We start from the raw sequence: 19,602 nt of genomic DNA on the forward strand, positions 1-19,602 counted from the left end.
TTTGTTGTTAATTTATTAATTTTCTTGATTTGATGTTAATTCATGTTATTTCATGTCATTTTTTTTCCCTTTGTGACTCTGTTTCAGAACCCAGGCTCACAAGCATTAGCTCAAGCCCAAGTGTAGCCAGGAGTAGGCTGAGGCATTCTTCAGTTTAGCAGGAGAAAAGATCCCTTGCAGGCTGGCAAAGGCAAGTCCCAGAGCTGCAGAGAGCAGCAGCAGGAATAGAGGCCAAGCTGTCCGCGGTTCCTGCAGAGGGAGAACCTTGACAAGGAGTTGTGGGACTGACCATGCACAAAAGAGGAAGAAGAAGAAAAAGAAGAAGAAGAAGAGGAAGAAGAGGAAGAAGAGGAAGAAGAGGTGAGTGGTACCGTGGCATCTCTTCCAACGCGTGACATATAGCGATGACGAGCAGACATTTTGCCTTCCACAACTTGTTTGGCTGCTGTGCTTCTTGGCCAGGGATGCATGAGAAGCGCTCTGGTCCCTGCCAGGCGCTTGTGTTAGCTGCAGGGAGAGCTGAGAAGTGGCAGCTGCGGCTGCCAGCATGGTGGAGCATGAGCAGCCGGCTCCCAGGCCAAATGGCCCAAAGAAATGGTGGCAAGGTGCCGTGCTGAGAACTGCAGAGGAAGGCAAAAAACCGCTGGGGACCAGTGCCAAGGTGCCCCAGGGGAAAAAGTTCCTTGCTGAGCCCAGTGCTGGCCATGGGCTGTTCCCTGAGCATGTGAGCCAGACCTGGCTCCTTGTCCCACAGGCTGCTCATGCTTCCCAGGAGCTGCCCAAGCCCTATCCTCCCTTGAGCTGGAGCTATCTGGCGGACTTGCCAGAGTGCCCAAGTGCCTCTGAGCTGATAGACCTTGTGGGCAAGAATCCTTGCTGTCCCTGTGTAGGACACCAGTGGGTGTTCCAAAGCACTGCAAGCCCTTGCAAGCCCTTGCAAGCCCTCGACATCCTATCTCTTAGGGCTCCTGAGCGTTGCTGTGTAGGAGATGAGGATGGTGAGCTGTGCAGTGCTCCTCAAGAAGGAATTGCCTTGGTCTTGCCACTGCTATCCAGTTGAAAAGGATTTGCATCCATGAGCCGAGCTTGGAAGGTGGCCCTGCCAGCAGATTGTCTTGCAGCGGAGAACCTCCAGCAGCCTCATGCAAGGTTTTCTTCCCTCAGCCCCTGGCCTGTGATTCCAGCAGCTCCTCAAGTGCTTCCTGTCAGATGTGCTGGGGCTGCCCCCGGGCCAGCTCTGGCAGTGGACACGGGAGGCTGCTCCTCTGGATCCTGCGTGGGGCCTGGTGACCACTGCGTTGCCGGGTGCTGGCATTGTGACATGGGGGTGACACAGCCGCATATGTGCAGCCCTTTGGAGGAAGCCTTTGGGGTGCTGGCTCCAAATCAGTCCCTGTACCTACAAAATAGGGGAGTAAGCAACCTAATAGAGTCCCTTTTTTGCAAAAAGACAGTGTGGATTTGTTGCCAGTGCAGCCTTCCTTCCAGTAGCAATACTGCCTGTAGTATCATGTCTGGAGGCCTCAGGGCTCGCTCAGGGCTTGTCACGCAGAACTGCAGGCCTGACAGAGCAGAACTGCTCTCCTCTCCTCTCCTCTCCTCTCCTCTCCTGTCCTCTCCTCTCCTCTGCTCTTCTCTCCTGTCCGCCAGTCCAATATCTAAGAGACTGTTTGCCTGAAAGGACAGAGGGTTTTCAGTTCCAAAATCAATGTCAAGGACACATAACACAATGAATTTTATTTTATTTTGTTGTTAATTTATTAATTTTCTTGATTTGATGTTAATTCATGTTATTTCATGTCATTTTTTTTCCCTTTGTGACTCTGTTTCAGAACCCAGGCTCACAAGCATTAGCTCAAGCCCAAGTGTAGCCAGGAGTAGGCTGAGGCATTCTTCAGTTTAGCAGGAGAAAAGATCCCTTGCAGGCTGGCAAAGGCAAGTCCCAGAGCTGCAGAGAGCAGCAGCAGGAATAGAGGCCAAGCTGTCCGCGGTTCCTGCAGAGGGAGAACCTTGACAAGGAGTTGAGGGACTGACCATGCACAAAAGAGGAAGAAGAAGAAGAAGAAGAAGAAGAAGAGGAAGAAGAGGAAGAAGAGGAAGAAGAGGAAGAAGAGGTGAGTGGTACCGTGGCATCTCTTCCAAAGCGTGACATGTAGCGATGACGAGCAGACTTTTTGCCTTCCACAACTTGTTTGGCTGCTGTGCTTCTTGGCCAGGGATGCATGAGAAGCGCTCTGGTCCCTGCCAGGCGCTTGTGTTAGCTGCAGGGAGAGCTGAGAAGTGGCAGCTGCGGCTGCCAGCATGGTGGAGCATGAGCAGCCGGCTCCCAGGCCAAATGGCCCAAAGAAATGGTGGCAAGGGGCCGTGCTGAGAACTGCGGAGGAAGGCAAAAAACCGCCGGGGACCAGTGCCAATGTGCCCCAGGGGAAAAAGTTCCTTGCTGAGCCCAGTGCTGGCCATGGGCTGTTCCCTGAGCATGTGAGCCAGACCTGGCTCCTTGTCCCACAGGCTGCTCATGCTTCGCAGGAGCTGCCCAAGCCCTATCCTCCCTTGAGCTGGAGCTATCTGGCGGACTTGCCAGAGTGCCCAAGTGCCTCTGAGCTGATAGACCTTGTGGGCAAGAATCCTTGCTGTCCCTGTGTAGGACACCAGTGGGTGTTCCAAAGCACTGCAAGCCCTTGCAAGCCCTTGCAAGCCCTCGACATCCTATCTCTTACGGCTCCTGAGCGTTGCTGTGTAGGAGATGAGGATGGTGAGCTGTGCAGTGCTCCTCAAGAAGGAATTGCCTTGGTCTTGCCACTGCTATCCAGTTGAAAAGGATTTGCATCCATGAGCCGAGCTTGGAAGGTGGCCCTGCCAGCAGATTGTCTTGCAGCGGAGAACCTCCAGCAGCCTCATGCAAGGTTTTCTTCCCTCAGCCCCTGGCCTGTGATTCCAGCAGCTCCTCAAGTGCTTCCTGTCAGATGTGCTGGGGCTGCCCCCGGGCCAGCTCTGGCAGTGGACAAGGGAGGCTGCTCCTCTGGATCCTGCGTGGGGCCTGGTGACCACTGCGTTGCCGGGTGCTGGCATTGTGACATGGGGGTGACACAGCCGCATATGTGCAGCCCTTTGGAGGAAGCCTTTGGGGTGCTGGCTCCAAATCAGTCCCTGTAGCTACCTAAATAGGGGAGTAAGCAACCTAATAGAGTCCCTTTTTTGCAAAAAGACAGTGTGCATTTGTTGCCAGTGCAGCCTTACTTCCAGTAGCAATACTGCCTGTAGTATCATGCATGGAGGCCTCAGGGCTCGCTCAGGGCTTGTCACGCAGAACTGCAGGCCTGACAGAGCAGAACCGCTCTCCTCTCCTCTCCTCTCCTCTCCTCTTCTCTTCTCTCCTGTCCGCCAGTCCAATATCTAAGAGACTGTTTGCCTGAAAGGACAGAGGGTTTTCAGTTCCAAAATCAATGTCAAGGACACATAACACAATGAATTTTATTTTATTTTGTTGTTAATTTATTAATTTTCTTGATTTGATGTTAATTCATGTTATGTTATTTCATGTCATTTTTTTTCCCTTTGTGACTCTGTTTCAGAACCCAGGTTCACAAGCATTAGCTCAAGCCCAAGTGTAGCCAGGAGTAGGCTGAGGCATTCTTCAGTTTAGCAGGAGAAAAGATCCCTTGCAGGCTGGCAAAGGCAAGTCCCAGAGCTGCAGAGAGCAGCAGCAGGAATAGAGGCCAAGCTGTCCGCGGTTCCTGCAGAGGGAGAACCTTGACAAGGAGTTGAGGGACTGACCATGCACAAAAGAGGAAGAAGAAGAAGAAGAAGAAGAAGAAGAAGAAGAAGAAGAAGAAGAGGAAGAAGAGGAAGAAGAGGTGAGTGGTACCGTGGCATCTCTTCCAACGCGTGACATGTAGCGATGACGAGCAGACTTTTTGCCTTCCACAACTTCTTTGGCTGCTGTGCTTCTTGGCCAGGGATGCATGAGAAGCACTCTGGTCCCTGCCAGGCGCTTGTGTTAGCTGCAGGGAGAGCTGAGAAGTGGCAGCTGCGGCTGCCAGCATGGTGGAGCATGAGCAGCCGGCTCCCAGGCCAAATGGCCCAAAGAAATGGTGGCAAGGGGCCGTGCTGAGAACTGCGGAGGAAGGCAAAAAACCGCCGGGGACCAGTGCCAAGGTGCCCCGGGGGAAAAAGTTCCTTGCTGAGCCCAGTGCTGGCCATGGGCTGTTCCCTGAGCACGTGAGCCAGACCTGGCTCCTTGTCCCACAGGCTGCTCATGCTTCCCAGGAGCTGCCCAAGCCCTATCCTCCCTTGAGCTGGAGCTATCTGGCGGACTTGCCAGAGTGCCCAAGTGCCTCTGAGCTGATAGACCTTGTGGGCAAGAATCCTTGCTGTCCCTGTGTAGGACACCAGTGGGTGTTCCAAAGCACTGCAAGCCCTTGCAAGCCCTTGCAAGCCCTCGACATCCTATCTCTTACGGCTCCTGAGCGTTGCTCTGTAGGAGATGAGGATGGTGAGCTGTGCAGTGCTCCTCAAGAAGGAATTGCCTTGGTCTTGCCACTGCTATCCAGTTGAAAAGGATTTGCATCCATGAGCCGAGCTTGGAAGGTGGCCCTGCCAGCAGATTGTCTTGCAGCGGAGAACCTCCAGCAGCCTCATGCAAGGTTTTCTTCCCTCAGCCCCTGGCCTGTGATTCCAGCAGCTCCTCAAGTGCTTCCTGTCAGATGTGCTGGGGCTGCCCCCGGGCCAGCTCTGGCAGTGGACACGGGAGGCTGCTCCTCTGGATCCTGCGTGGGGCCTGGTGACCACTGCGTTGCCGGGTGCTGGCATTGTGACATGGGGGTGACACAGCCGCATATGTGCAGCCCTTTGGAGGAAGCCTTTGGGGTGCTGGCTCCAAATCAGTCCCTGTACCTACAAAATAGGGGAGTAAGCAACCTAATAGAGTCCCTTTTTTGCAAAAAGACAGTGTGCATTTGTTGCCAGTGCAGCCTTCCTTCCAGTAGCAATACTGCCTGTAGTATCATGTCTGGAGGCCTCAGGGCTCGCTCAGGGCTTGTCACGCAGAACTGCAGGCCTGACAGAGCAGAACTGCTCTCCTCTCCTCTCCTCTCCTCTCCTCTCCTCTCCTCTCCTCTCCTGTCCTCTCCTCTCCTCTGCTCTTCTCTTCTCTCCTGTCCGCCAGTCCAATATCTAAGAGACTGTTTGCCTGAGAGCACAGAGGGTTTTCAGTTCCAAAATCAATGTCAAGGACACATAACACAATGAATTTTATTTTATTTTGTTGTTAATTTATTAATTTTCTTGATTTTATGTTAATTCATGTTATTTCATGTCATTTTTTTTCCCTTTGTGACTCTGTTTCAGAACCCAGGCTCACAAGCATTAGCTCAAGCCCAAGTGTAGCCAGGAGTAGGCTGAGGCATTCTTCAGTTTAGCAGGAGAAAAGATCCCTTGCAGGCTGGCAAAGGCAAGTCCCAGAGCTGCAGAGAGCAGCAGCAGGAATAGAGGCCAAGCTGTCCGCGGTTCCTGCAGAGGGAGAACCTTGACAAGGAGTTGAGGGACTGACCATGCACAAAAGAGGAAGAAGAAGAAGAAGAAGAAGAAGAGGAAGAAGAAGAAGAGGAAGAAGAGGAAGAAGAGGTGAGTGGTACCGTGGCATCTCTTCCAAAGCGTGACATGTAGCGATGACGAGCAGACTTTTTGCCTTCCACAACTTGTTTGGCTGCTGTGCTTCTTGGCCAGGGATGCATGAGAAGCGCTCTGGTCCCTGCCAGGCACTTGTGTTAGCTGCAGGGAGAGCTGAGAAGTGGCAGCTGCGGCTGCCAGCATGGTGGAGCATGAGCAGCCGGCTCCCAGGCCAAATGGCCCAAAGAAATGGTGGCAAGGGGCCGTGCTGAGAACTGCGGAGGAAGGCAAAAAACCGCCGGGGACCAGTGCCAATGTGCCCCAGGGGAAAAAGTTCCTTGCTGAGCCCAGTGCTGGCCATGGGCTGTTCCCTGAGCATGTGAGCCAGACCTGGCTCCTTGTCCCACAGGCTGCTCATGCTTCCCAGGAGCTGCCCAAGCCCTATCCTCCCTTGAGCTGGAGCTATCTGGCGGACTTGCCAGAGTGCCCAAGTGCCTCTGAGCTGATAGACCTTGTGGGCAAGAATCCTTGCTGTCCCTGTGTAGGACACCAGTGTGTGTTCCAAAGCACTGCAAGCCCTTGCAAGCCCTTGCAAGCCCTCGACATCCTATCTCTTACGGCTCCTGAGCGTTGCTGTGTAGGAGATGAGGATGGTGAGCTGTGCAGTGCTCCTCAAGAAGGAATTGCCTTGGTCTTGCCACTGCTATCCAGTTGAAAAGGATTTGCATCCATGAGCCGAGCTTGGAAGGTGGCCCTGCCAGCAGATTGTCTTGCAGCGGAGAACCTCCAGCAGCCTCATGCAAGGTTTTCTTCCCTCAGCCCCTGGCCTGTGATTCCAGCAGCTCCTCAAGTGCTTCCTGTGAGATGTGCTGGGGCTGCCCCCGGGCCAGCTCTGGCAGTGGACACGGGAGGCTGCTCCTCTGGATCCTGCGTGGGGCCTGGTGACCACTGCGTTGCCGGGTGCTGGCATTGTGACATGGGGGTGACACAGCCGCATATGTGCAGCCCTTTGGAGGAAGCCTTTGGGGTGCTGGCTCCAAATCAGTCCCTGTACCTACAAAATAGGGGAGTAAGCAACCTAATAGAGTCCCTTTTTTGCAAAAAGACAGTGTGGATTTGTTGCCAGTGCAGCCTTCCTTCCAGTAGCAATACTGCCTGTAGTATCATGCATGGAGGCCTCAGGGCTCGCTCAGGGCTTGTCACGCAGAACTGCAGGCCTGACAGAGCAGAACTGCTCTCCTCTCCTCTCCTCTCCTCTCCTCTCCTCTCCTCTCCTCTCCTCTCCTCTTCTCTCCTGTCCGCCAGTCCAATATCTAAGAGACTGTTTGCCTGAAAGGACAGAGGGTTTTCAGTTCCAAAATCAATGTCAAGGACACATAACACAATGAATTTTATTTTATTTTGTTGTTAATTTATTAATTTTCTTGATTTGATGTTAATTCATGTTATTTCATGTCATTTTTTTTCCCTTTGTGACTCTGTTTCAGAACCCAGGCTCACAAGCATTAGCTCAAGCCCAAGTGTAGCCAGGAGTAGGCTGAGGCATTCTTCAGTTTAGCAGGAGAAAAGATCCCTTGCAGGCTGGCAAAGGCAAGTCCCAGAGCTGCAGAGAGCAGCAGCAGGAATAGAGGCCAAGCTGTCCGCGGTTCCTGCAGAGGGAGAACCTTGACAAGGAGTTGTGGGACTGACCATGCACAAAAGAGGAAGAAGAAGAAAAAGAAGAAGAAGAAGAGGAAGAAGAGGAAGAAGAGGAAGAAGAGGTGAGTGGTACCGTGGCATCTCTTCCAACGCGTGACATATAGCGATGACGAGCAGACATTTTGCCTTCCACAACTTGTTTGGCTGCTGTGCTTCTTGGCCAGGGATGCATGAGAAGCGCTCTGGTCCCTGCCAGGCGCTTGTGTTAGCTGCAGGGAGAGCTGAGAAGTGGCAGCTGCGGCTGCCAGCATGGTGGAGCATGAGCAGCCGGCTCCCAGGCCAAATGGCCCAAAGAAATGGTGGCAAGGGGCCGTGCTGAGAACTGCAGAGGAAGGCAAAAAACCGCTGGGGACCAGTGCCAAGGTGCCCCAGGGGAAAAAGTTCCTTGCTGAGCCCAGTGCTGGCCATGGGCTGTTCCCTGAGCATGTGAGCCAGACCTGGCTCCTTGTCCCACAGGCTGCTCATGCTTCCCAGGAGCTGCCCAAGCCCTATCCTCCCTTGAGCTGGAGCTATCTGGCGGACTTGCCAGAGTGCCCAAGTGCCTCTGAGCTGATAGACCTTGTGGGCAAGAATCCTTGCTGTCCCTGTGTAGGACACCAGTGGGTGTTCCAAAGCACTGCAAGCCCTTGCAAGCCCTTGCAAGCCCTCGACATCCTATCTCTTAGGGCTCCTGAGCGTTGCTGTGTAGGAGATGAGGATGGTGAGCTGTGCAGTGCTCCTCAAGAAGGAATTGCCTTGGTCTTGCCACTGCTATCCAGTTGAAAAGGATTTGCATCCATGAGCCGAGCTTGGAAGGTGGCCCTGCCAGCAGATTGTCTTGCAGCGGAGAACCTCCAGCAGCCTCATGCAAGGTTTTCTTCCCTCAGCCCCTGGCCTGTGATTCCAGCAGCTCCTCAAGTGCTTCCTGTCAGATGTGCTGGGGCTGCCCCCGGGCCAGCTCTGGCAGTGGACACGGGAGGCTGCTCCTCTGGATCCTGCGTGGGGCCTGGTGACCACTGCGTTGCCGGGTGCTGGCATTGTGACATGGGGGTGACACAGCCGCATATGTGCAGCCCTTTGGAGGAAGCCTTTGGGGTGCTGGCTCCAAATCAGTCCCTGTACCTACAAAATAGGGGAGTAAGCAACCTAATAGAGTCCCTTTTTTGCAAAAAGACAGTGTGCATTTGTTGCCAGTGCAGCCTTCCTTCCAGTAGCAATACTGCCTGTAGTATCATGTATGGAGGCCTCAGGGCTCGCTCAGGGCTTGTCACGCAGAACTGCAGGCCTGACAGAGCAGAACTGCTCTCCTCTCCTCTCCTCTCCTCTCCTCTCCTGTCCTCTCCTCTCCTCTGCTCTTCTCTCCTGTCCGCCAGTCCAATATCTAAGAGACTGTTTGCCTGAAAGGACAGAGGGTTTTCAGTTCCAAAATCAATGTCAAGGACACATAACACAATGAATTTTATTTTATTTTGTTGTTAATTTATTAATTTTCTTGATTTGATGTTAATTCATGTTATTTCATGTCATTTTTTTTCCCTTTGTGACTCTGTTTCAGAACCCAGGCTCACAAGCATTAGCTCAAGCCCAAGTGTAGCCAGGAGTAGGCTGAGGCATTCTTCAGTTTAGCAGGAGAAAAGATCCCTTGCAGGCTGGCAAAGGCAAGTCCCAGAGCTGCAGAGAGCAGCAGCAGGAATAGAGGCCAAGCTGTCCGCGGTTCCTGCAGAGGGAGAACCTTGACAAGGAGTTGAGGGACTGACCATGCACAAAAGAGGAAGAAGAAGAAGAAGAAGAAGAAGAAGAGGAAGAAGAGGAAGAAGAGGAAGAAGAGGAAGAAGAGGTGAGTGGTACCGTGGCATCTCTTCCAAAGCGTGACATGTAGCGATGACGAGCAGACTTTTTGCCTTCCACAACTTGTTTGGCTGCTGTGCTTCTTGGCCAGGGATGCATGAGAAGCGCTCTGGTCCCTGCCAGGCGCTTGTGTTAGCTGCAGGGAGAGCTGAGAAGTGGCAGCTGCGGCTGCCAGCATGGTGGAGCATGAGCAGCCGGCTCCCAGGCCAAATGGCCCAAAGAAATGGTGGCAAGGGGCCGTGCTGAGAACTGCGGAGGAAGGCAAAAAACCGCCGGGGACCAGTGCCAATGTGCCCCAGGGGAAAAAGTTCCTTGCTGAGCCCAGTGCTGGCCATGGGCTGTTCCCTGAGCATGTGAGCCAGACCTGGCTCCTTGTCCCACAGGCTGCTCATGCTTCGCAGGAGCTGCCCAAGCCCTATCCTCCCTTGAGCTGGAGCTATCTGGCGGACTTGCCAGAGTGCCCAAGTGCCTCTGAGCTGATAGACCTTGTGGGCAAGAATCCTTGCTGTCCCTGTGTAGGACACCAGTGGGTGTTCCAAAGCACTGCAAGCCCTTGCAAGCCCTTGCAAGCCCTCGACATCCTATCTCTTACGGCTCCTGAGCGTTGCTGTGTAGGAGATGAGGATGGTGAGCTGTGCAGTGCTCCTCAAGAAGGAATTGCCTTGGTCTTGCCACTGCTATCCAGTTGAAAAGGATTTGCATCCATGAGCCGAGCTTGGAAGGTGGCCCTGCCAGCAGATTGTCTTGCAGCGGAGAACCTCCAGCAGCCTCATGCAAGGTTTTCTTCCCTCAGCCCCTGGCCTGTGATTCCAGCAGCTCCTCAAGTGCTTCCTGTGAGATGTGCTGGGGCTGCCCCCGGGCCAGCTCTGGCAGTGGACAAGGGAGGCTGCTCCTCTGGATCCTGCGTGGGGCCTGGTGACCACTGCGTTGCCGGGTGCTGGCATTGTGACATGGGGGTGACACAGCCGCATATGTGCAGCCCTTTGGAGGAAGCCTTTGGGGTGCTGGCTCCAAATCAGTCCCTGTAGCTACCTAAATAGGGGAGTAAGCAACCTAATAGAGTCCCTTTTTTGCAAAAAGACAGTGTGGATTTGTTGCCAGTGCAGCCTTACTTCCAGTAGCAATACTGCCTGTAGTATCATGCATGGAGGCCTCAGGGCTCGCTCAGGGCTTGTCATGCAGAACTGCAGGCCTGACAGAGCAGAACCGCTCTCCTCTCCTCTCCTCTCCTCTCCTCTTCTCTTCTCTCCTGTCCGCCAGTCCAATATCTAAGAGACTGTTTGCCTGAAAGGACAGAGGGTTTTCAGTTCCAAAATCAATGTCAAGGACACATAACACAATGAATTTTATTTTATTTTGTTGTTAATTTATTAATTTTCTTGATTTTATCTTAATTCATGTTATGTTATTTCATGTCATTTTTTTTCCCTTTGTGACTCTGTTTCAGAACCCAGGTTCACAAGCATTAGCTCAAGCCCAAGTGTAGCCAGGAGTAGGCTGAGGCATTCTTCAGTTTAGCAGGAGAAAAGATCCCTTGCAGGCTGGCAAAGGCAAGTCCCAGAGCTGCAGAGAGCAGCAGCAGGAATAGAGGCCAAGCTGTCCGCGGTTCCTGCAGAGGGAGAACCTTGACAAGGAGTTGAGGGACTGACCATGCACAAAAGAGGAAGAAGAAGAAAAAGAAGAAGAAGAAGAGGAAGAAGAGGAAGAAGAGGAAGAAGAGGAAGAAGAGGTGAGTGGTACCGTGGCATCTCTTCCAACGCGTGACATATAGCGATGACGAGCAGACTTTTTGCCTTCCACAACTTGTTTGGCTGCTGTGCTTCTTGGCCAGGGATGCATGAGAAGCGCTCTGGTCCCTGCCAGGCGCTTGTGTTAGCTGCAGGGAGAGCTGAGAAGTGGCAGCTGCGGCTGCCAGCATGGTGGAGCATGAGCAGCCGGCTCCCAGGCCAAATGGCCCAAAGAAATGGTGGCAAGGGGCCGTGCTGAGAACTGCAGAGGAAGGCAAAAAACCGCTGGGGACCAGTGCCAATGTGCCCCAGGGGAAAAAGTTCCTTGCTGAGCCCAGTGCTGGCCATGGGCTGTTCCCTGAGCATGTGAGCCAGACCTGGCTCCTTGTCCCACAGGCTGCTCATGCTTCCCAGGAGCTGCCCAAGCCCTATCCTCCCTTGAGCTGGAGCTATCTGGCGGACTTGCCAGAGTGCCCAAGTGCCTCTGAGCTGATAGACCTTGTGGGCAAGAATCCTTGCTGTCCCTGTGTAGGACACCAGTGGGTGTTCCAAAGCACTGCAAGCCCTTGCAAGCCCTTGCAAGCCCTCGACATCCTATCTCTTACGGCTCCTGAGCGTTGCTGTGTAGGAGATGAGGATGGTGAGCTGTGCAGTGCTCCTCAAGAAGGAATTGCCTTGGTCTTGCCACTGCTATCCAGTTGAAAAGGATTTGCATCCATGAGCCGAGCTTGGAAGGTGGCCCTGCCAGCAGATTGTCTTGCAGCGGAGAACCTCCAGCAGCCTCATGCAAGGTTTTCTTCCCTCAGCCCCTGGCCTGTGATTCCAGCAGCTCCTCAAGTGCTTCCTGTCAGATGTGCTGGGGCTGCCCCCGGGCCAGCTCTGGCAGTGGACACGGGAGGCTGCTCCTCTGGATCCTGCGTGGGGCCTGGTGACCACTGCGTTGCCAGGTGCTGGCATTGTGACATGGGGGTGACACAGCCGCATATGTGCAGCCCTTTGGAGGAAGCCTTTGGGGTGCTGGCTCCAAATCAGTCCCTGTACCTACAAAATAGGGGAGTAAGCAACCTCATAGAGTCCCTTTTTTGCAAAAAGACAGTGTGGATTTGTTGCCAGTGCAGCCTTCCTTCCAGTAGCAATACTGCCTGTAGTATCATGTATGGAGGCCTCAGGGCTCGCTCAGGGCTTGTCACGCAGAACTGCAGGCCTGACAGAGCAGAACTGCTCTCCTCTCCTCTCCTCTCCTCTCCTCTCCTCTCCTCTCCTCTCCTCTCCTGTCCTCTCCTCTCCTCTCCTCTGCTCTTCTCTTCTCTCCTGTCCGCCAGTCCAATATCTAAGAGACTGTTTGCCTGAAAGGACAGAGGGTTTTCAGTTCCAAAATCAATGTCAAGGACACATAACACAATGAATTTTATTTTATTTTGTTGTTAATTTATTAATTTTCTTGATTTTATGTTAATTCATGTTATTTCATGTCATTTTTTTTCCCTTTGTGACTCTGTTTCAGAACCCAGGCTCACAAGCATTAGCTCAAGCCCAAGTGTAGCCAGGAGTAGGCTGAGGCATTCTTCAGTTTAGCCGGAGAAAAGATCCCTTGCAGGCTGGCAAAGGCAAGTCCCAGAGCTGCAGAGAGCAGCAGCAGGAATAGAGGCCAAGCTGTCCGCGGTTCCTGCAGAGGGAGAACCTTGACAAGGAGTTGTGGGACTGACCATGCACAAAAGAGGAAGAAGAAGAAAAAGAAGAAGAAGAAGAGGAAGAAGAGGAAGAAGAGGAAGAAGAGGTGAGTGGTACCGTGGCATCTCTTCCAACGCGTGACATATAGCGATGACGAGCAGACATTTTGCCTTCCACAACTTGTTTGGCTGCTGTGCTTCTTGGCCAGGGATGCATGAGAAGCGCTCTGGTCCCTGCCAGGCGCTTGTGTTAGCTGCAGGGAGAGCTGAGAAGTGGCAGCTGCGGCTGCCAGCATGGTGGAGCATGAGCAGCCGGCTCCCAGGCCAAATGGCCCAAAGAAATGGTGGCAAGGGGCCGTGCTGAGAACTGCAGAGGAAGGCAAAAAACCGCTGGGGACCAGTGCCAAGGTGCCCCAGGGGAAAAAGTTCCTTGCTGAGCCCAGTGCTGGCCATGGGCTGTTCCCTGAGCATGTGAGCCAGACCTGGCTCCTTGTCCCACAGGCTGCTCATGCTTCCCAGGAGCTGCCCAAGCCCTATCCTCCCTTGAGCTGGAGCTATCTGGCGGACTTGCCAGAGTGCCCAAGTGCCTCTGAGCTGATAGACCTTGTGGGCAAGAATCCTTGCTGTCCCTGTGTAGGACACCAGTGGGTGTTCCAAAGCACTGCAAGCCCTTGCAAGCCCTTGCAAGCCCTCGACATCCTATCTCTTACGGCTCCTGAGCGTTGCTGTGTAGGAGATGAGGATGGTGAGCTGTGCAGTGCTCCTCAAGAAGGAATTGCCTTGGTCTTGCCACTGCTATCCAGTTGAAAAGGATTTGCATCCATGAGCCGAGCTTGGAAGGTGGCCCTGCCAGCAGATTGTCTTGCAGCGGAGAACCTCCAGCAGCCTCATGCAAGGTTTTCTTCCCTCAGCCCCTGGCCTGTGATTCCAGCAGCTCCTCAAGTGCTTCCTGTGAGATGTGCTGGGGCTGCCCCCGGGCCAGCTCTGGCAGTGGACACGGGAGGCTGCTCCTCTGGATCCTGCGTGGGGCCTGGTGACCACTGCGTTGCCGGGTGCTGGCATTGTGACATGGGGGTGACACAGCCGCATATGTGCAGCCCTTTGGAGGAAGCCTTTGGGGTGCTGGCTCCAAATCAGTCCCTGTACCTACAAAATAGGGGAGTAAGCAACCTAATAGAGTCCCTTTTTTGCAAAAAGACAGTGTGGATTTGTTGCCAGTGCAGCCTTCCTTCCAGTAGCAATACTGCCTGTAGTATCATGCATGGAGGCCTCAGGGCTCGCTCAGGGCTTGTCACGCAGAACTGCAGGCCTGACAGAGCAGAACTGCTCTCCTCTCCTCTCCTCTCCTCTCCTCTCCTCTCCTCTCCTCTTCTCTCCTGTCCGCCAGTCCAATATCTAAGAGACTGTTTGCCTGAAAGGACAGAGGGTTTTCAGTTCCAAAATCAATGTCAAGGACACATAACACAATGAATTTTATTTTATTTTGTTGTTAATTTATTAATTTTCTTGATTTTATCTTAATTCATGTTATGTTTCTTCGTGTCATTTTTTTTCCCTTTGTGACTCTGTTTCAGAACCCAGGCTCACAAGCATTAGCTCAAGCCCAAGTGTAGCCAGGAGTAGGCTGAGGCATTCTTCAGTTTAGCAGGAGAAAAGATCCCTTGCAGGCTGGCAAAGGCAAGTCCCAGAGCTGCAGAGAGCAGCAGCAGGAATAGAGGCCAAGCTGTCCGCGGTTCCTGCAGAGGGAGAACCTTGACAAGGAGTTGTGGGACTGACCATGCACAAAAGAGGAAGAAGAAGAAGAAGAAGAAGAGGAAGAAGAGGAAGAAGAGGAAGAAGAGGAAGAAGAGGTGAGTGGTACCGTGGCATCTCTTCCAAAGCGTGACATGTAGCGATGACGAGCAGACTTTTTGCCTTCCACAACTTCTTTGGCTGCTGTGCTTCTTGGCCAGGGATGCATGAGAAGCGCTCTGGTCCCTGCCAGGCGCTTGTGTTAGCTGCAGGGAGAGCTGAGAAGTGGCAGCTGCGGCTGCCAGCATGGTGGAGCATGAGCAGCCGGCTCCCAGGCCAAATGGCCCAAAGAAATGGTGGCAAGGGGCCGTGCTGAGAACTGCGGAGGAAGGCAAAAAACCGCCGGGGACCAGTGCCAATGTGCCCCAGGGGAAAAAGTTCCTTGCTGAGCCCAGTGCTGGCCATGGGCTGTTCCCTGAGCATGTGAGCCAGACCTGGCTCCTTGTCCCACAGGCTGCTCATGCTTCGCAGGAGCTGCCCAAGCCCTATCCTCCCTTGAGCTGGAGCTATCTGGCGGACTTGCCAGAGTGCCCAAGTGCCTCTGAGCTGATAGACCTTGTGGGCAAGAATCCTTGCTGTCCCTGTGTAGGACACCAGTGGGTGTTCCAAAGCACTGCAAGCCCTTGCAAGCCCTTGCAAGCCCTCGACATCCTATCTCTTACGGCTCCTGAGCGTTGCTCTGTAGGAGATGAGGATGGTGAGCTGTGCAGTGCTCCTCAAGAAGGAATTGCCTTGGTCTTGCCACTGCTATCCAGTTGAAAAGGATTTGCATCCATGAGCCGAGCTTGGAAGGTGGCCCTGCCAGCAGATTGTCTTGCAGCGGAGAACCTCCAGCAGCCTCATGCAAGGTTTTCTTCCCTCAGCCCCTGGCCTGTGATTCCAGCAGCTCCTCAAGTGCTTCCTGTCAGATGTGCTGGGGCTGCCCCCGGGCCAGCTCTGGCAGTGGACACGGGAGGCTGCTCCTCTGGATCCTGCGTGGGGCCTGGTGACCACTGCGTTGCCGGGTGCTGGCATTGTGACATGGGGGTGACACAGCCGCATATGTGCAGCCCTTTGGAGGAAGCCTTTGGGGTGCTGGCTCCAAATCAGTCCCTGTACCTACAAAATAGGGGAGTAAGCAACCTAATAGAGTCCCTTTTTTGCAAAAAGACAGTGTGCATTTGTTGCCAGTGCAGCCTTACTTCCAGTAGCAATACTGCCTGTAGTATCATGCATGGAGGCCTCAGGGCTCGCTCAGGGCTTGTCACGCAGAACTGCAGGCCTGACAGAGCAGAACTGCTCTCCTCTCCTCTCCTCTCCTCTCCTCTTCTCTTCTCTCCTGTCCGCCAGTCCAATATCTAAGAGACTGTTTGCCTGAAAGGACAGAGGGTTTTCAGTTCCAAAATCAATGTCAAGGACACATAACACAATGAATTTTATTTTATTTTGTTGTTAATTTATTAATTTTCTTGATTTTATCTTAATTCATGTTATGTTATTTCATGTCATTTTTTTTCCCTTTGTGACTCTGTTTCAGAACCCAGGCTCACAAGCATTAGCTCAAGCCCAAGTGTAGCCAGGAGTAGGCTGAGGCATTCTTCAGTTTAGCATGAGAAAAGATCCCTTGCAGGCTGGCAAAGGCAAGTCCCAGAGCTGCAGAGAGCAGCAGCAGGAATAGAGGCCAAGCTGTCCGCGGTTCCTGCAGAGGGAGAACCTTGACAAGGAGTTGTGGGACTGACCACGCACAAAAGAGGAAGAAGAAGAAGAAGAAGAAGAAGAAGAAGAAGAAGAGGAAGAAGAGGAAGAAGAGGAAGAAGAGGTGAGTGGTACCGTGGCATCTCTTCCAACGCGTGACATGTAGCGATGACGAGCAGACTTTTTGCCTTCCACAACTTGTTTGGCTGCTGTGCTTCTTGGCCAGGGATGCATGAGAAGCGCTCTGGTCCCTGCCAGGCGCTTGTGTTAGCTGCAGGGAGAGCTGAGAAGTGGCAGCTGCGGCTGCCAGCATGGTGGAGCATGAGCAGCCGGCTCCCAGGCCAAATGGCCCAAAGAAATGGTGGCAAGGGGCCGTGCTGAGAACTGCAGAGGAAGGCAAAAGACCGCCGGGGACCAGTGCCAATGTGCCCCAGGGGAAAAAGTTCCTTGCTGAGCCCAGTGCTGGCCATGGGCTGTTCCCTGAGCATGTGAGCCAGACCTGGCTCCTTGTCCCACAGGCTGCTCATGCTTCCCAGGAGCTGCCCAAGCCCTATCCTCCCTTGAGCTGGAGCTATCTGGCGGACTTGCCAGAGTGCCCAAGTGCCTCTGAGCTGATAGACCTTGTGGGCAAGAATCCTTGCTGTCCCTGTGTAGGACACCAGTGGGTGTTCCAAAGCACTGCAAGCCCTTGCAAGCCCTTGCAAGCCCTCGACATCCTATCTCTTAGGGCTCCTGAGCGTTGCTCTGTAGGAGATGAGGATGGTGAGCTGTGCAGTGCTCCTCAAGAAGGAATTGCCTTGGTCTTGCCACTGCTATCCAGTTGAAAAGGATTTGCATCCATGAGCCGAGCTTGGAAGGTGGCCCTGCCAGCAGATTGTCTTGCAGCGGAGAACCTCCAGCAGCCTCATGCAAGGTTTTCTTCCCTCAGCCCCTGGCCTGTGATTCCAGCAGCTCCTCAAGTGCTTCCTGTGAGATGTGCTGGGGCTGCCCCCGGGCCAGCTCTGGCAGTGGACACGGGAGGCTGCTCCTCTGGATCCTGCGTGGGGCCTGGTGACCACTGCGTTGCCGGGTGCTGGCATTGTGACATGGGGGTGACACAGCCGCATATGTGCAGCCCTTTGGAGGAAGCCTTTGGGGTGCTGGCTCCAAATCAGTCCCTGTAGCTACAAAATAGGGGAGTAAGCAACCTAATAGAGTCCCTTTTTTGCAAAAAGACAGTGTGCATTTGTTGCCAGTGCAGCCTTCCTTCCAGTAGCAATACTGCCTGTAGTATCATGCATGGAGGCCTCAGGGCTCGCTCAGGGCTTGTCACGCAGAACTGCAGGCCTGACAGAGCAGAACTGCTCTCCTCTCCTCTCCTCTCCTCTTCTCTTCTCTCCTGTCCGCCAGTCCAATATCTAAGAGACTGTTTGCCTGAAAGGACAGAGGGTTTTCAGTTCCAAAATCAATGTCAAGGACACATAACACAATGAATTGTATTTTATTTTGTTGTTAATTTATTAATTTTCTTGATTTTATCTTAATTCATGTTATGTTATTTCATGTCATTTTTTTTCCCTTTGTGACTCTGTTTCAGAACCCAGGCTCACAAGCATTAGCTCAAGCCCAAGTGTAGCCAGGAGTAGGCTGAGGCATTCTTCAGTTTAGCCTGAGAAAAGATCCCTTGCAGGCTGGCAAAGGCAAGTCCCAGAGCTGCAGAGAGCAGCAGCAGGAATAGAGGCCAAGCTGTCCGCGGTTCCTGCAGAGGGAGAACCTTGACAAGGAGTTGTGGGACTGACCATGCACAAAAGAGGAAGAAGAAGAAGAAGAAGAAGAGGAAGAAGAGGAAGAAGAGGAAGAAGAGGAAGAAGAGGTGAGTGGTACCGTGGCATCTCTTGCAAAGCGTGACATGTAGCGATGACGAGCAGACTTTTTGCCTTCCACAACTTCTTTGGCTGCTGTGCTTCTTGGCCAGGGATGCATGAGAAGCGCTCTGGTCCCTGCCAGGCGCTTGTGTTAGCTGCAGGGAGAGCTGAGAAGTGGCAGCTGCGGCTGCCAGCATGGTGGAGCATGAGCAGCCGGCTCCCAGGCCAAATGGCCCAAAGAAATGGTGGCAAGGGGCCGTGCTGAGAACTGCAGAGGAAGGCAAAAGACCGCCGGGGACCAGTGCCAATGTGCCCCAGGGGAAAAAGTTCCTTGCTGAGCCCAGTGCTGGCCATGGGCTGTTCCCTGAGCATGTGAGCCAGACCTGGCTCCTTGTCCCACAGGCTGCTCATGCTTCCCAGGAGCTGCCCAAGCCCTATCCTCCCTTGAGCTGGAGCTATCTGGCGGACTTGCCAGAGTGCCCAAGTGCCTCTGAGCTGATAGACCTTGTGGGCAAGAATCCTTGCTGTCCCTGTGTAGGACACCAGTGGGTGTTCCAAAGCACTGCAAGCCCTTGCAAGCCCTTGCAAGCCCTCGACATCCTATCTCTTAGGGCTCCTGAGCGTTGCTCTGTAGGAGATGAGGATGGTGAGCTGTGCAGTGCTCCTCAAGAAGGAATTGCCTTGGTCTTGCCACTGCTATCCAGTTGAAAAGGATTTGCATCCATGAGCCGAGCTTGGAAGGTGGCCCTGCCAGCAGATTGTCTTGCAGCGGAGAACCTCCAGCAGCCTCATGCAAGGTTTTCTTCCCTCAGCCCCTGGCCTGTGATTCCAGCAGCTCCTCAAGTGCTTCCTGTCAGATGTGCTGGGGCTGCCCCCGGGCCAGCTCTGGCAGTGGACACGGGAGGCTGCTCCTCTGGATCCTGCGTGGGGCCTGGTGACCACTGCGTTGCCGGGTGCTGGCATTGTGACATGGGGGTGACACAGCCGCATATGTGCAGCCCTTTGGAGGAAGCCTTTGGGGTGCTGGCTCCAAATCAGTCCCTGTACCTACAAAATAGGGGAGTAAGCAACCTAATAGAGTCCCTTTTTTGCAAAAAGACAGTGTGGATTTGTTGCCAGTGCAGCCTTCCTTCCAGTAGCAATACTGCCTGTAGTATCATGCATGGAGGCCTCAGGGCTCGCTCAGGGCTTGTCACGCAGAACTGCAGGCCTGACAGAGCAGAACTGCTCTCCTCTCCTCTCCTCTCCTCTCCTCTCCTCTCCTCTCCTCTCCTCTCCTCTCCTCTCCTCTCCTCTCCTCTCCTCTTCTCTCCTGTCCGCCAGTCCAATATCTAAGAGACTGTTTGCCTGAAAGGACAGAGGGTTTTCAGTTCCAAAATCAATGTCAAGGACACATAACACAATGAATTTTATTTTATTTTGTTGTTAATTTATTAATTTTGTTGATTTGATGTTAATTCATGTTATGTTATTTCATGTCATTTTTTTTCCCTTTGTGACTCTGTTTCAGAACCCAGGCTCACAAGCATTAGCTCAAGCCCAAGTGTAGCCAGGAGTAGGCTGAGGCATTCTTCAGTTTAGCAGGAGAAAAGATCCCTTGCAGGCTGGCAAAGGCAAGTCCCAGAGCTGCAGAGAGCAGCAGCAGGAATAGAGGCCAAGCTGTCCGCGGTTCCTGCAGAGGGAGAACCTTGACAAGGAGTTGTGGGACTGACCATGCACAAAAGAGGAAGAAGAAGAAGAAGAAGAAGAAGAAGAAGAAGAAGA

The sequence above is a fragment of the Caloenas nicobarica genome, unplaced genomic scaffold (assembly GCF_036013445.1).
Source record: "Caloenas nicobarica isolate bCalNic1 unplaced genomic scaffold, bCalNic1.hap1 Scaffold_92, whole genome shotgun sequence".
Lineage (NCBI taxonomy): Eukaryota > Metazoa > Chordata > Aves > Columbiformes > Columbidae > Caloenas > Caloenas nicobarica.